Source organism: Triplophysa dalaica, chromosome 5, assembly GCF_015846415.1.
Source record: "Triplophysa dalaica isolate WHDGS20190420 chromosome 5, ASM1584641v1, whole genome shotgun sequence".
Taxonomy (NCBI): Eukaryota; Metazoa; Chordata; class Actinopteri; order Cypriniformes; family Nemacheilidae; genus Triplophysa; species Triplophysa dalaica.
In genome coordinates this window covers 14839025-14852054 of record NC_079546.1, presented here as the reverse complement: position 1 = coordinate 14852054, position 13030 = coordinate 14839025, and the positions used below count along the sequence as shown (strand labels likewise).

General features: G+C 41.3%; 12 non-coding genes across 12 annotated transcripts; all 12 read left to right on the top strand.

Annotated features, from left to right (window-relative positions):
- Positions 1-554: 554 nt before the first annotated feature.
- Positions 555-627, top strand: trnav-cac (transfer RNA valine (anticodon CAC)). The gene has a single exon. It is a non-coding gene; the product is annotated as a tRNA-Val (tRNA).
- A 2927-nt stretch (positions 628-3554) lies between these two features.
- On the top strand, positions 3555-3627 carry trnav-cac (transfer RNA valine (anticodon CAC)). The gene has a single exon. It is a non-coding gene; the product is annotated as a tRNA-Val (tRNA).
- A 2514-nt stretch (positions 3628-6141) lies between these two features.
- trnav-uac (transfer RNA valine (anticodon UAC)) lies at positions 6142-6214 on the top strand. The gene has a single exon. It is a non-coding gene; the product is annotated as a tRNA-Val (tRNA).
- An 882-nt stretch (positions 6215-7096) lies between these two features.
- On the top strand, positions 7097-7169 carry trnav-cac (transfer RNA valine (anticodon CAC)). The gene has a single exon. It is a non-coding gene; the product is annotated as a tRNA-Val (tRNA).
- Positions 7170-8324: 1155 nt separating this feature from the next.
- trnav-uac (transfer RNA valine (anticodon UAC)) lies at positions 8325-8397 on the top strand. Its single transcript has one exon. It is a non-coding gene; the product is annotated as a tRNA-Val (tRNA).
- Positions 8398-8920: 523 nt separating this feature from the next.
- On the top strand, positions 8921-8993 carry trnav-uac (transfer RNA valine (anticodon UAC)). The gene has a single exon. It is a non-coding gene; the product is annotated as a tRNA-Val (tRNA).
- A 438-nt stretch (positions 8994-9431) lies between these two features.
- Positions 9432-9504, top strand: trnav-uac (transfer RNA valine (anticodon UAC)). The gene has a single exon. It is a non-coding gene; the product is annotated as a tRNA-Val (tRNA).
- A 429-nt stretch (positions 9505-9933) lies between these two features.
- Positions 9934-10006, top strand: trnav-uac (transfer RNA valine (anticodon UAC)). Its single transcript has one exon. It is a non-coding gene; the product is annotated as a tRNA-Val (tRNA).
- Positions 10007-10198: 192 nt separating this feature from the next.
- On the top strand, positions 10199-10271 carry trnav-aac (transfer RNA valine (anticodon AAC)). The gene has a single exon. It is a non-coding gene; the product is annotated as a tRNA-Val (tRNA).
- A 258-nt stretch (positions 10272-10529) lies between these two features.
- On the top strand, positions 10530-10602 carry trnav-uac (transfer RNA valine (anticodon UAC)). The gene has a single exon. It is a non-coding gene; the product is annotated as a tRNA-Val (tRNA).
- Positions 10603-11040: 438 nt separating this feature from the next.
- On the top strand, positions 11041-11113 carry trnav-uac (transfer RNA valine (anticodon UAC)). The gene has a single exon. It is a non-coding gene; the product is annotated as a tRNA-Val (tRNA).
- A 429-nt stretch (positions 11114-11542) lies between these two features.
- On the top strand, positions 11543-11615 carry trnav-cac (transfer RNA valine (anticodon CAC)). The gene has a single exon. It is a non-coding gene; the product is annotated as a tRNA-Val (tRNA).
- The last annotated feature ends 1415 nt before the right edge of the window (positions 11616-13030 follow it).

The window sequence follows — 13030 nt, the reverse complement described above, 5'->3', positions numbered from 1 at the left end:
TGCACGGTTTTTATAGACTGCCGAAATTCAGCCTCTATTATGTTACAAGCTATGTTCTTTTAGTGACTGTCGCATTCTCCTGACGTGAAAGGTCCCTAGTCGAAACCGAGCAGAAACATAGTCTGCTTTAAGCCATAGAGTGGAATATAACGATAAGGTAACCAAACCTTTAAGCATTCAATATACGGTTTTGTAGACTGTCGAAATTCAGCCTCTATTATGTCACGTACTATGTTTTTTTAGTGACTGTCGCATTCTCCTGACGTGACAGGTCCCTTGTCGAAACCGAGCAGAAACATAGTCTGCTTTAAGCCATAGAGTGGAATATAATGACAAGGTAACCAAACCTTTAAGCATTCAATGCACGGTTTCGTAGACAAGGCATAAGACTAGTCCCATACTAAGATGAATGTTCGAGATGTCTTACCTGAATAAACTTGACCTGGAATACCTTCAAATTTGTGACTGGCAAGTTTCTTGCCAAAGTCATTCAATACTTGCGTGGTCTGTTTTAAACCAGCGCCAGGTTGACGACGTACGCAGGAATTGTTCACGTTTCTGTAGTGTAGTGGTTATCACGTTTGCTTCACACGCAAAAGGTCCTCGGTTCGAAACCGAGCAGAAACATAGTCTGCTTTAAGCCATAGAGTGGAATATAATGACAAGGTAACCAAACCTTTAAGCATTCAATGCACGGTTTTGTAGACTGTCGAAATTCAGCCTCTATTATGTCACGTACTATGTTCTTTTAGTGACTGTCGCATTCTCCTGACGTGAAAGGTCCCTAGTCGAAACCGAGCAGAAACATAGTCTGCTTTAAGCCATAGAGTGGAATATAATGACAAGGTAACCAAACCTTTAAGCATTCAATGCACGGTTTCGTAGACAAGGCTTAAGACTAGTCCCAGACTAAGATGATTGTTTGAGATTCCTTAACTGAAAAATCTTGCCCTGAAACACCTTAAAATTTGTTACTGGCAAATTTATGTGAAATTCAGAGTTTCTGAAGTGTAGTGGTTATCACGTTTGCTTTACACGCAAAAGGTCCTCGGTTCGAAACCGAGCAGAAACATAGTCTGCTTTATGCCATAGAGTGGAATATAATGACAAGGTAACCAAACCTTTAAGCATTCAATGCACGGTTTCGTAGACAAGGCTTAAGACTAGTCCCAGACTAGGATGAGTGTTTGAGATTTCTTAACTGAAAAATCTTGCCCTGAAACACCTTAAAATTTGTGACTGGCAAATTTATGCGAAATTCAGAGTTTCTGTAGCGTATTGGTTATCACGTTCGCCTAACACGCGAAGGGTCCTCGTTTCGAAACCGAGCAGAAACATAGTCTGCTTTAAGCCATAGAGTGGAATATAATGACAAGGTAACCAAACCTTTAAGCATTCAATGCACGGTTTTGTAGACTGTCGAAATTCAGCCTCTATTATGTCACGTACTATGTTCTTTTAGTGACTGTCGCATTCTCCTGACGTGAAAGGTCCCTAGTCGAAACCGAGCAGAAACATAGTCTGCTTTAAGCCATAGAGTTGAATATAATGACAAGGTAACCAAACCTTTAAGCATTCAATGCACGGTTTCGTAGACAAGGCTTAAGACTAGTCCCAGACTAGGATGAGTGTTTGAGATTTCTTAACTGAAAAATCTTGCCCTGAAACACCTTAAAATTTGTGACTGGCAAATTTATGCGAAATTCAGAGTTTCTGTAGCGTATTGGTTATCACGTTCGCCTAACACGCGAAGGGTCCTCGGTTCGAAACCGAGCAGAAACATAGTCTGCTTTAAGCCATAGAGTGGAATATAATGACAAGGTAACCAAACCTTTAAGCATTCAATGCACGGTTTTGTAGACTGTCGAAATTCAGCCTCTATTATGTCACGTACTATGTTCTTTTAGTGACTGTCGCATTCTCCTGACGTGAAAGGTCCCTAGTCGAAACCGAGCAGAAACATAGTCTGCTTTAAGCCATAGAGTTGAATATAATGACAAGGTAACCAAACCTTTAAGCATTCAATGCACGGTTTCGTAGACAAGGCTTAAGACTAGTCCCAGACTAAGATGATTGCTTGAGATTCCTTAACTGAAAAATCTTGCCCTGAAACACCTTAAAATTTGTGACTGGCAAATTTATGCCAAATTCAGAGTTTCTGTAGTGTAGTGGTTATCACGTTCGCCTAACACGCGAAAGGTCCTCGTTTCGAAACCGAGCAGAAACATAGTCTGTTTTAAGCCATAGGGTGGAATATAATGACAAGGTAACCAAACCTTTAAGCATTCAATGCACGGTTTTGTAGACTGTCGAAATTCAGCCTCTATTATGTCACGTACTATGTTCTTTTAGTGACTGTCGCATTCTCCTGACGTGAAAGGTCCCTAGTCGAAACCGAGCAGAAACATAGTCTGCTTTAAGCCATAGAGTTGAATATAATGACAAGGTAACCAAACCTTTAAGCATTCAATGCACGGTTTCGTAGACAAGGCTTAAGACTAGTCCCAGACTAAGATGATTGTTTGAGATTCCTTAACTGAAAAATCTTGCCCTGAAACACCTTAAAATTTGTTACTGGCAAATTTATGCGAAATTCAGAGTTTCTGAAGTGTAGTGGTTATCACGTTCGCCTAACACGCGAAAGGTCCTCGGTTCGAAACCGAGCAGAAACATAGTCTGCTTTAAGCCATAGAGTGGAATATAATGACAAGGTAACCAAACCTTTAAGCATTCAATGCACGGTTTCGTAGACAAGGCTTAAGACTAGTCCCAGACTAAGATGATTGTTTGAGATTCCTTAACTGAAAAATCTTGCCCTGAAACACCTTAAAATTTGTGACTGGCAAATTTATGCCAAATTCAGAGTTTCTGTATTGTAGTGGTTATCACGTTCGCCTCACACGCGAAAGGTCCTCGGTTCGAAACCGAGCAGAAACATAGTCTGTTTTAAGCCATAGAGTGGAATATAATGACAAGGTAACCAAACCTTTAAGCATTCAATGCACGGTTTTTATAGACTGCCGAAATTCAGCCTCTATTATGTTACAAGCTATGTTCTTTTAGTGACTGTCGCATTCTCCTGACGTGAAAGGTCCCTAGTCGAAACCGAGCAGAAACATAGTCTGCTTTAAGCCATAGAGTGGAATATAACGATAAGGTAACCAAACCTTTAAGCATTCAATGAACGGTTTTGTAGACTGTCGAAATTCAGCCTCTATTATGTCACGTACTATGTTCTTTTAGTGACTGTCGCATTCTCCTGACGTGAAAGGTCCCTAGTCGAAACCGAGCAGAAACATAGTCTGCTTTAAGCCATAGAGTGGAATATAATGACAAGGTAACCAAACCTTTAAGCATTCAATGCACGGTTTCGTAGACAAGGCATAAGACTAGTCCCATACTAAAATGAATGTTCGAGATGTCTTACCTGAATAAACTTGACCTGGAATACCTTCAAATTTGTGACTGGCAAGTTTCTTGCCAAAGTCATTCAATACTTGCGTGGTCTGTTTTAAACCAGCGCCAGGTTGACGACGTACGCAGGAATTGTTCACGTTTCTGTAGTGTAGTGGTTATCACGTTTGCTTCACACGCAAAAGGTCCTCGGTTCGAAACCGAGCAGAAACATAGTCTGCTTTAAGCCATAGAGTGGAATATAATGACAAGGTAACCAAACATTTAAGCATTCAATGCACGGTTTTGTAGACTGTCGAAATTCAGCCTCTATTATGTCACGTACTATGTTCTTTTAGTGACTGTCGCATTCTCCTGACGTGAAAGGTCCCTAGTCGAAACCGAGCAGAAACATAGTCTGCTTTAAGCCATAGAGTGGAATATAATGACAAGGTAACCAAACCTTTAAGCATTCAATGCACGGTTTCGTAGACAAGGCTTAAGACTAGTCCCAGACTAAGATGATTGTTTGAGATTCCTTAACTGAAAAATCTTGCCCTGAAACACCTTAAAATTTGTTACTGGCAAATTTATGTGAAATTCAGAGTTTCTGAAGTGTAGTGGTTATCACGTTTGCTTTACACGCAAAAGGTCCTCGGTTCGAAACCGAGCAGAAACATAGTCTGCTTTATGCCATAGAGTGGAATATAATGACAAGGTAACCAAACCTTTAAGCATTCAATGCACGGTTTCGTAGACAAGGCTTAAGACTAGTCCCAGACTAAGATGATTGCTTGAGATTCCTTAACTGAAAAATCTTGCCCTGAAACACCTTAAAATTTGTGACTGGCAAATTTATGCCAAATTCAGAGTTTCTGTAGTGTAGTGGTTATCACGTTCGCCTAACACGCGAAAGGTCCTCGTTTCAAAACCGAGCAGAAACATAGTCTGTTTTAAGCCATAGGGTGGAATATAATGACAAGGTAACCAAACCTTTAAGCATTCAATGCACGGTTTTGTAGACTGTCGAAATTCAGCCTCTATTATGTCACGTACTATGTTCTTTTAGTGACTGTCGCATTCCCCTGACGCATTGCACCTTCAAATTTGTGACTGGCAAGTTTCTTGCCAAAGTCAGACAATGCTTGGGTGGTCTGTTTTAAACCAGCGCCAGTTTGACGACGTACGCAGGAATTGTCCACGTTTCTGTAGTGTAGTGGTTATCACGTTTGCTTCACACGCAAAAGGTCCTCGGTTCGAAACCGAGCAGTAACATAGTCTGTTTTAAGCCATAGAGTGGAATATAATGACAAGGTAAGCATTCAATGCACGGTTTTGTAGACTGTCGAAATTCAGCCTCTATTATGTCACGTACTATGTTCTTTTAGTGACTGTCGCATTCTCCTGACGTGAAAGGTCCCTAGTCGAAACCGAGCAGAAACATAGTCTGCTTTAAGCCATAGAGTGGAATATAATGACAAGGTAACCAAACCTTTAAGCATTCAATGCACGGTTTCGTAGACAAGGCTTAAGACTAGTCCCAGACTAAGATGATTGTTTGAGATTCCTTAACTGAAAAATCTTGCCCTGAAACACCTTAAAATTTGTTACTGGCAAATATATGTGAAATTCAGAGTTTCTGAAGTGTAGTGGTTATCACGTTTGCTTTACACGCAAAAGGTCCTCGGTTCGAAACCGAGCAGAAACATAGTCTGCTTTATGCCATAGAGTGGAATATAATGACAAGGTAACCAAACCTTTAAGCATTCAATGCACGGTTTCGTAGACAAGGCTTAAGACTAGTCCCAGACTAAGATGAGTGTTTGAGATTTCTTAACTGAAAAATCTTGCCCTGAAACACCTTAAAATTTGTGACTGGCAAATTTATGCGAAATTCAGAGTTTCTGTAGCGTATTGGTTATCACGTTGGCCTAACACGCGAAGGGTCCTCGGTTCGAGACCGAGCAGAAACAGTTTTCAGGTTTTGGCGTCAACCAGAGCAAATGCCATCGGTGTAAAACGTAGCTGCACTGCGTATCGGCCTGATTGAAAGCTTTTTGGGATTGTCAAATTCAGCCTCTATTATGTCACGTACTATGTTCTTTTAATGACTGTCGCATTCTCCTGACTTGAAAGGTCCCTAGTCGAAACCGAGCAGAATAATCGCCTTCTTTAAGTCATATGGTTAAACGTAATTACAAGCTAAACAAAACTTTAAGCATTCAATGCCCAGTTTTGTAGACAACGCTTAAGACTAGTCCCAGACTAAGATGAACGTTCGAGATGTCTTACCTGAATAAACTTGACCTGGAATACCTTCAAATTTGTGACTGGCAAGTTTCTTGCCAAAGTCAGACAATAGTTGCGTGGTCTGTTTTAAACCAGCGCCAGGTTGACGACGTACGCAGGAATTGTCCACATTTCTGTTTTGTAGTGGTTATCACGTTTGCTTTACACGCAAAAGGTCCTCGGTTCGAAACCGAGCAGAAACATAGTCTGTTTTAAGCCATAGAGTGGAATATAATGACAAGGTAACCAAACCTTTAAGCATTCAATGCACGGTTTCGTAGACAAGGCTTAAGACTAGTCCCAGACTAAGATGAATGTTCGAGATGTCTTACCTGAATAAACTTGACCTGGAATACCTTCAAATTTGTGACTGGCAAGTTTCTTGCCAAAGTCAGACAATGCTTGCGTGGTCTGTTTTAAACCAGCGCCAGATTGACGACGTACGCAGGAATTGTCCACGTTTCTGTAGTGTAGTGGTTATCACGTTTGCTTTACACGCAAAAGGTCCTCGGTTCGAAACCGAGCAGAAACATAGTCTGCTTTAAGCCATAGAGTGGAATATAACGACAAGGTAACCAAACCTTAAGCATTCAATGCACTGTTTTGTAGACAAGGCTTAAGACTAGTCCCATACTGAAATGAATGTTCGAGATGTCTCACCTGAATAAACTTGACCTGGAACACCTTCAAATTTGTGACTGGCAAGTTTCTTGCCAAATTCAGAGTTTCTTTAGTGTAGTGGTTATCACGTTCGCCTCACACGCGAAAGGTCCTCGGTTCGAAACCGAGCAGAAACATAGTCTGTTTTAAGCCATAGAGTGGAATATAATGACAAGGTAACCAAACCTTTAAGCATTCAATGCACGGTTTTTATAGACTGCCGAAATTCAGCCTCTATTATGTTACAAGCTATGTTCTTTTAGTGACTGTCGCATTCTCCTGACGTGAAAGGTCCCTAGTCGAAACCGAGCAGAAACATAGTCTGCTTTAAGCCATAGAGTGGAATATAACGATAAGGTAACCAAACCTTTAAGCATTCAATGCACGGTTTTGTAGACTGTCGAAATTCAGCCTCTATTATGTCACGTACTATGTTCTTTTAGTGACTGTCGCATTCTCCTGACGTGAAAGGTCCCTAGTCGAAACCGAGCAGAAACATAGTCTGCTTTAAGCCATAGAGTGGAATATAATGACAAGGTAACCAAACCTTTAAGCATTCAATGCACGGTTTCGTAGACAAGGCATAAGACTAGTCCCATACTAAGATGAATGTTCGAGATGTCTTACCTGAATAAACTTGACCTGGAATACCTTCAAATTTGTGACTGGCAAGTTTCTTGCCAAAGTCATTCAATACTTGCGTGGTCTGTTTTAAACCAGCGCCAGGTTGACGACGTACGCAGGAATTTTCCACGTTTCTGTAGTGTAGTGGTTATCACGTTTGCTTCACACGCAAAAGGTCCTCGGTTCGAAACCGAGCAGAAACATAGTCTGCTTTAAGCCATAGAGTGGAATATAATGACAAGGTAACCAAACCTTTAAGCATTCAATGCACGGTTTTGTAGACTGTCGAAATTCAGCCTCTATTATGTCACGTACTATGTTCTTTTAGTGACTGTCGCATTCTCCTGACGTGAAAGGTCCCTAGTCGAAACCGAGCAGAAACATAGTCTGCTTTATGCCATAGAGTGGAATATAATGACAAGGTAACCAAACCTTTAAGCATTCAATGCACGGTTTCGTAGACAAGGCTTAAGACTAGTCCCAGACTAAGATGATTGTTTGAGATTCCTTAACTGAAAAATCTTGCCCTGAAACACCTTAAAATTTGTTACTGGCAAATTTATGCGAAATTCAGAGTTTCTGAAGTGTAGTGGTTATCACGTTTGCTTTACACGCAAAAGGTCCTCGGTTCGAAACCGAGCAGAAACAGAGTCTGCTTTAAGCCATAGAGTGGAATATAATGACAAGGTAACCAAACCTTTAAGCATTCAATGCACGGTTTTGTAGACAAGGCTTAAGACTAGTCCCAAACTAAGATGAGTGTTTGAGATCTCTTAACTGAAAAATCTTGCCCTGAAACACCTTAAAATTTGTGACTGGCAAATTTATGCGAAATTCAGAGTTTCTGTAGCGTATTGGTTATCACGTTTGCCTAACACGCGAAGGGTCCTCGGTTCGAGACCGAGCAGAAACAGTTTTCAGGTTTTGGCGTCAACCAGAGCAAATGCCATCGGTGTAAAACGTAGCTGCAATGCGTATCGGCCTGATTGAAAGCTTTTTGGGATTGTCAAATTCAGCCTCTATTATGTCACGTACAATGTTCTTTTAGTGACTGTCGCATTCTCCTGACGTGAAAGGTCCCTAGTCGAAACCGAGCAGAAACATAGTCTGCTTTAAGCCATAGAGTGGAATATAATGACAAGGTAACCAAACCTTAAGCATTCAATGCACTTTTTTGTCGACAAGGCTTAAGACTAGTCTCAAACTGAAATGAATGTTCGAGATGTCTTACCTGAATAAACTTGACCTGGAATACCTTCAAATTTGTGACTGGCAAGTTTCTTGCCAAAGTCAGACAATACTTGCGTGGTCTGTTTAAAACCAGCGCCAGCTTGACGACGTACGCAGGAATTGTCCACGTTTCTGTAGTGTAGTGGTTATCACGTTTGCTTTACACGCAAAAGGTCCTCGGTTCGAAACCGAGCAGAAACATAGTCTGCTTTAAGCCATAGAGTGGAATATAATGACAAGGTAACCAAACCTTTAAGCATTCAATGCACGGTTTCGTAGACAAGGCTTAAAACTAGTCCCAGACTAAGATGATTGTTTGAGATTCCTTAACTGAAAAATCTTGCCCTGAAACACCTTAAAATTTGTTACTGGCAAATTTATGCGAAATTCAGAGTTTCTGTAGTGTAGTGGTTATCACGTTCGCCTAACACGCGAAAGGTCCTAGGTTCGAAACCGAGCAGAAACAGAGTCTGCTTTAAGCCATAGAGTGGAATATAATGACAAGGTAACCAAACCTTTAAGCATTCAATGCACGGTTTTGTAGACTGTCGAAATTCAGCCTCTATTATGTCACGTACTATGTTCTTTTAGTGACTGTCGCATTCCCCTGACGCATTGCACCTTCAAATTTGTGACTGGCAAGTTTCTTGCCAAAGTCAGACAATGCTTGCGTGGTCTGTTTTAAACCAGCGCCAGTTTGACGACGTACGCAGGAATTGTCCACGTTTCTGTAGTGTAGTGGTTATCACGTTTGCTTTACACGCAAAAGGTCCTCGGTTCGAAACCGAGCAGAAACATAGTCTGCTTTAATCCATAGAGTGGAATATAACGACAAGGTAACCAAACCTTAAGCATTCAATGCACGGTTTTTATAGACTGTCGAAATTCAGCCTCTATTATGTCACGTACTATGTTCTTTTAGTGACTGTCGCATTCTCCTGACGTGAAAGGTCCCTAGTCGAAACCGAGCAGAAACATAGTCTGCTTTAAGCCATAGAGTGGAATATAATGACAAGGTAACCAAACCTTTAAGCATTCAATGCACGGTTTTGTAGACTGTCGAAATTCAGCCTCTATTATGTCACGTACTATGTTCTTTTAGTGACTGTCGCATTCCCCTGACGCATTGCACCTTCAAATTTGTGACTGGCAAGTTTCTTGCCAAAGTCAGACAATGCTTGCGTGGTCTGTTTTAAACCAGCGCCAGTTTGACGACATACGCAGGAATTGTCCACGTTTCTGTAGTGTAGTGGTTATCACGTTTGCTTTACACGCAAAAGGTCCTCGGTTCGAAACCGAGCAGAAACATAGTCTGCTTTAATCCATAGTGTGGAATATAACGACAAGGTAACCAAGCATTCAATGCACGGTTTTTATAGACTGTCGAAATTCAGCCTCTATTATGTCACGTACTATGTTCTTTTAGTGACTGTCGCATTCTCCTGACGTGAAAGGTCCCTAGTCGAAACCGAGCAGAAACATAGTCTGCTTTAAGCCATAGAGTGGAATATAATGACAAGGTAACCAAACCTTTAAGCATTCAATGCACGGTTTCGTAGACAAGGCATAAGACTAGTCCCATACTAAGATGAATGTTCGAGATGTCTTACCTGAATAAACTTGACCTGGAATACCTTCAAATTTGTGACTGGCATGTTTCTTGCCAAAGTCATTCAATACTTGCGTGGTCTGTTTTAAACCAGCGCCAGGTTGACGACGTACGCAGGAATTGTCCACGTTTCTGTAGTGTAGTGGTTATCACGTTTGCTTTACACGCAAAAGGTCCTCGGTTCGAAACCGAGCAGAAACATAGTCTGCTTTAAGCCATAGAGTGGAATATAATGACAAGGTAACCAAACCTTTAAGCATTCAATGCACGGTTTCGTAGACAAGGCTTAAAACTAGTCCCAGACTAAGATGATTGTTTGAGATTCCTTAACTGAATAATCTTGCCCTGAAACACCTTAAAATTTGTTACTGGCAAATTTATGCGAAATTCAGAGTTTCTGTAGTGTAGTGGTTATCACGTTCGCCTAACACGCGAAAGGTCCTCGGTTCGAAACCGAGCAGAAACAGAGTCTGCTTTAAGCCATAGAGTGGAATATAATGACAAGGTAACCAAACCTTTAAGCATTCAATGCACGGTTTTGTAGACTGTCGAAATTCAGCCTCTATTATGTCACGTACTATGTTCTTTTAGTGACTGTCGCATTCCCCTGACGCATTGCACCTTCAAATTTGTGACTGGCAAGTTTCTTGCCAAAGTCAGACAATGCTTGCGTGGTCTGTTTTAAACCAGCGCCAGTTTGACGACGTACGCAGGAATTGTCCACGTTTCTGTAGTGTAGTGGTTATCACGTTTGCTTTACACGCAAAAGGTCCTCGGTTCGAAACCGAGCAGAAACATAGTCTGCTTTAATCCATAGAGTGGAATATAACGACAAGGTAACCAAACCTTAAGCATTCAATGCACGGTTTTTATAGACTGTCGAAATTCAGCCTCTATTATGTCACGTACTATGTTCTTTTAGTGACTGTCGCATTCTCCTGACGTGAAAGGTCCCTAGTCGAAACCGAGCAGAAACATAGTCTGCTTTAAGCCATAGAGTGGAATATAATGACAAGGTAACCAAACCTTTAAGCATTCAATGCACGGTTTTGTAGACTGTCGAAATTCAGCCTCTATTATGTCACGTACTATGTTCTTTTAGTGACTGTCGCATTCCCCTGACGCATTGCACCTTCAAATTTGTGACTGGCAAGTTTCTTGCCAAAGTCAGACAATGCTTGCGTGGTCTGTTTTAAACCAGCGCCAGTTTGACGACATACGCAGGAATTGTCCACGTTTCTGTAGTGTAGTGGTTATCACGTTTGCTTTACACGCAAAAGGTCCTCGGTTCGAAACCGAGCAGAAACATAGTCTGCTTTAATCCATAGTGTGGAATATAACGACAAGGTAACCAAGCATTCAATGCACGGTTTTTATAGACTGTCGAAATTCAGCCTCTATTATGTCACGTACTATGTTCTTTTAGTGACTGTCGCATTCTCCTGACGTGAAAGGTCCCTAGTCGAAACCGAGCAGAAACATAGTCTGCTTTAAGCCATAGAGTGGAATATAATGACAAGGTAACCAAACCTTTAAGCATTCAATGCACGGTTTCGTAGACAAGGCATAAGACTAGTCCCATACTAAGATGAATGTTCGAGATGTCTTACCTGAATAAACTTGACCTGGAATACCTTCAAATTTGTGACTGGCATGTTTCTTGCCAAAGTCATTCAATACTTGCGTGGTCTGTTTTAAACCAGCGCCAGGTTGACGACGTACGCAGGAATTGTCCACGTTTCTGTAGTGTAGTGGTTATCACGTTTGCTTCACACGCAAAAGGTCCTCGGTTCGAAACCGAGCAGAAACATAGTCTGCTTTAAGCCATAGAGTGGAATATAATGACAAGGTAACCAAACCTTTAAGCATTCAATGCACGGTTTTGTAGACTGTCGAAATTCAGCCTCTATTATGTCACGTACTATGTTCTTTTAGTGACTGTCGCATTCTCCTGACGTGAAGGGTCCCTAGTCGAAACCGAGCAGAAACATAGTCTGCTTTAAACCATAGAGTGGAATATAATGACAAGGTAACCAAACCTTTAAGCACTCAATGCACGGTTTCGTAGACAAGGCTTAAGACTAGTCCCAGACTAAGATGATTGTTTGAGATTCCTTAACTGAAAAATCTTGCCCTGAAACACCTTAAAATTTGTGACTGGCAAATTTATGCCAAATTCAGAGTTTCTGTAGTGTAGTGGTTATCACGTTCGCCTAACACGCGAAAGGTCCTCGTTTCGAAACCGAGCAGAAACATAGTCTGTTTTAAGCCATAGAGTGGAATATAATGACAAGGTAACCAAACCTTTAAGCATTCAATGCACGGTTTTGTAGACTGTCGAAATTCAGCCTCTATTATGTCACGTACTATGTTCTTTTAGTGACTGTCGCATTCCCCTGACGCATTGCACCTTCAAATTTGTGACTGGCAAGTTTCTTGCCAAAGTCAGACAATGCTTGGGTGGTCTGTTTTAAACCAGCGGCAGTTTGACGACGTACGCAGGAATTGTCCACGTTTCTGTAGTGTAGTGGTTATCACGTTTGCTTCACACGCAAAAGGTCCTCGGTTCGAAACCGAGCAGTAACATAGTGTGCTTTAAGCCATAGAGAGCAATATAATGACAAGGTAACCAAACCTTTAAGCATTCAATGCACGGTTTTGTAGACTGTCGAAATTCAGCCTCTATTATGTCAAGTACTATGTTCTTTTAGTGACTGTCGCATTCTCCTGACGTGAAAGGTCCCTAGGCGAAACCGAGCAGAAACATAGTCTGCTTTAAGCCATAGAGTGGAATATAACGACAAGGTAACCAAACCTTAAGCATTCAATGCACTGTTTTGTAGACAAGGCTTAAGACTAGTCCCATACTGAAATGAATGTTCGAGATGTCTCACCTGAATAAACTTGACCTGGAACACCTTCAAATTTGTGTCTGGCAAGTTTCTTGCCAAATTCAGAGTTTCTGTAGAGTAGTGGTTATCACGTTCGCCTCACACGCGAAAGGTCCTCGGTTCGAAACCGAGCAGAAACATAGTCTGTTTTAAGCCATAGAGTAGAATATAATGACAAGGTAACCAAACCTTTAAGCATTCAATGCACGGTTTTTATAGACTGCCGAAATTCAGCCTCTATTATGTTACAAGCTATGTTCTTTTAGTGACTGTCGCATTCTCCTGACGTGAAAGGTCCCTAGTCGAAACCGAGCAGAAACATAGTCTGCTTTAA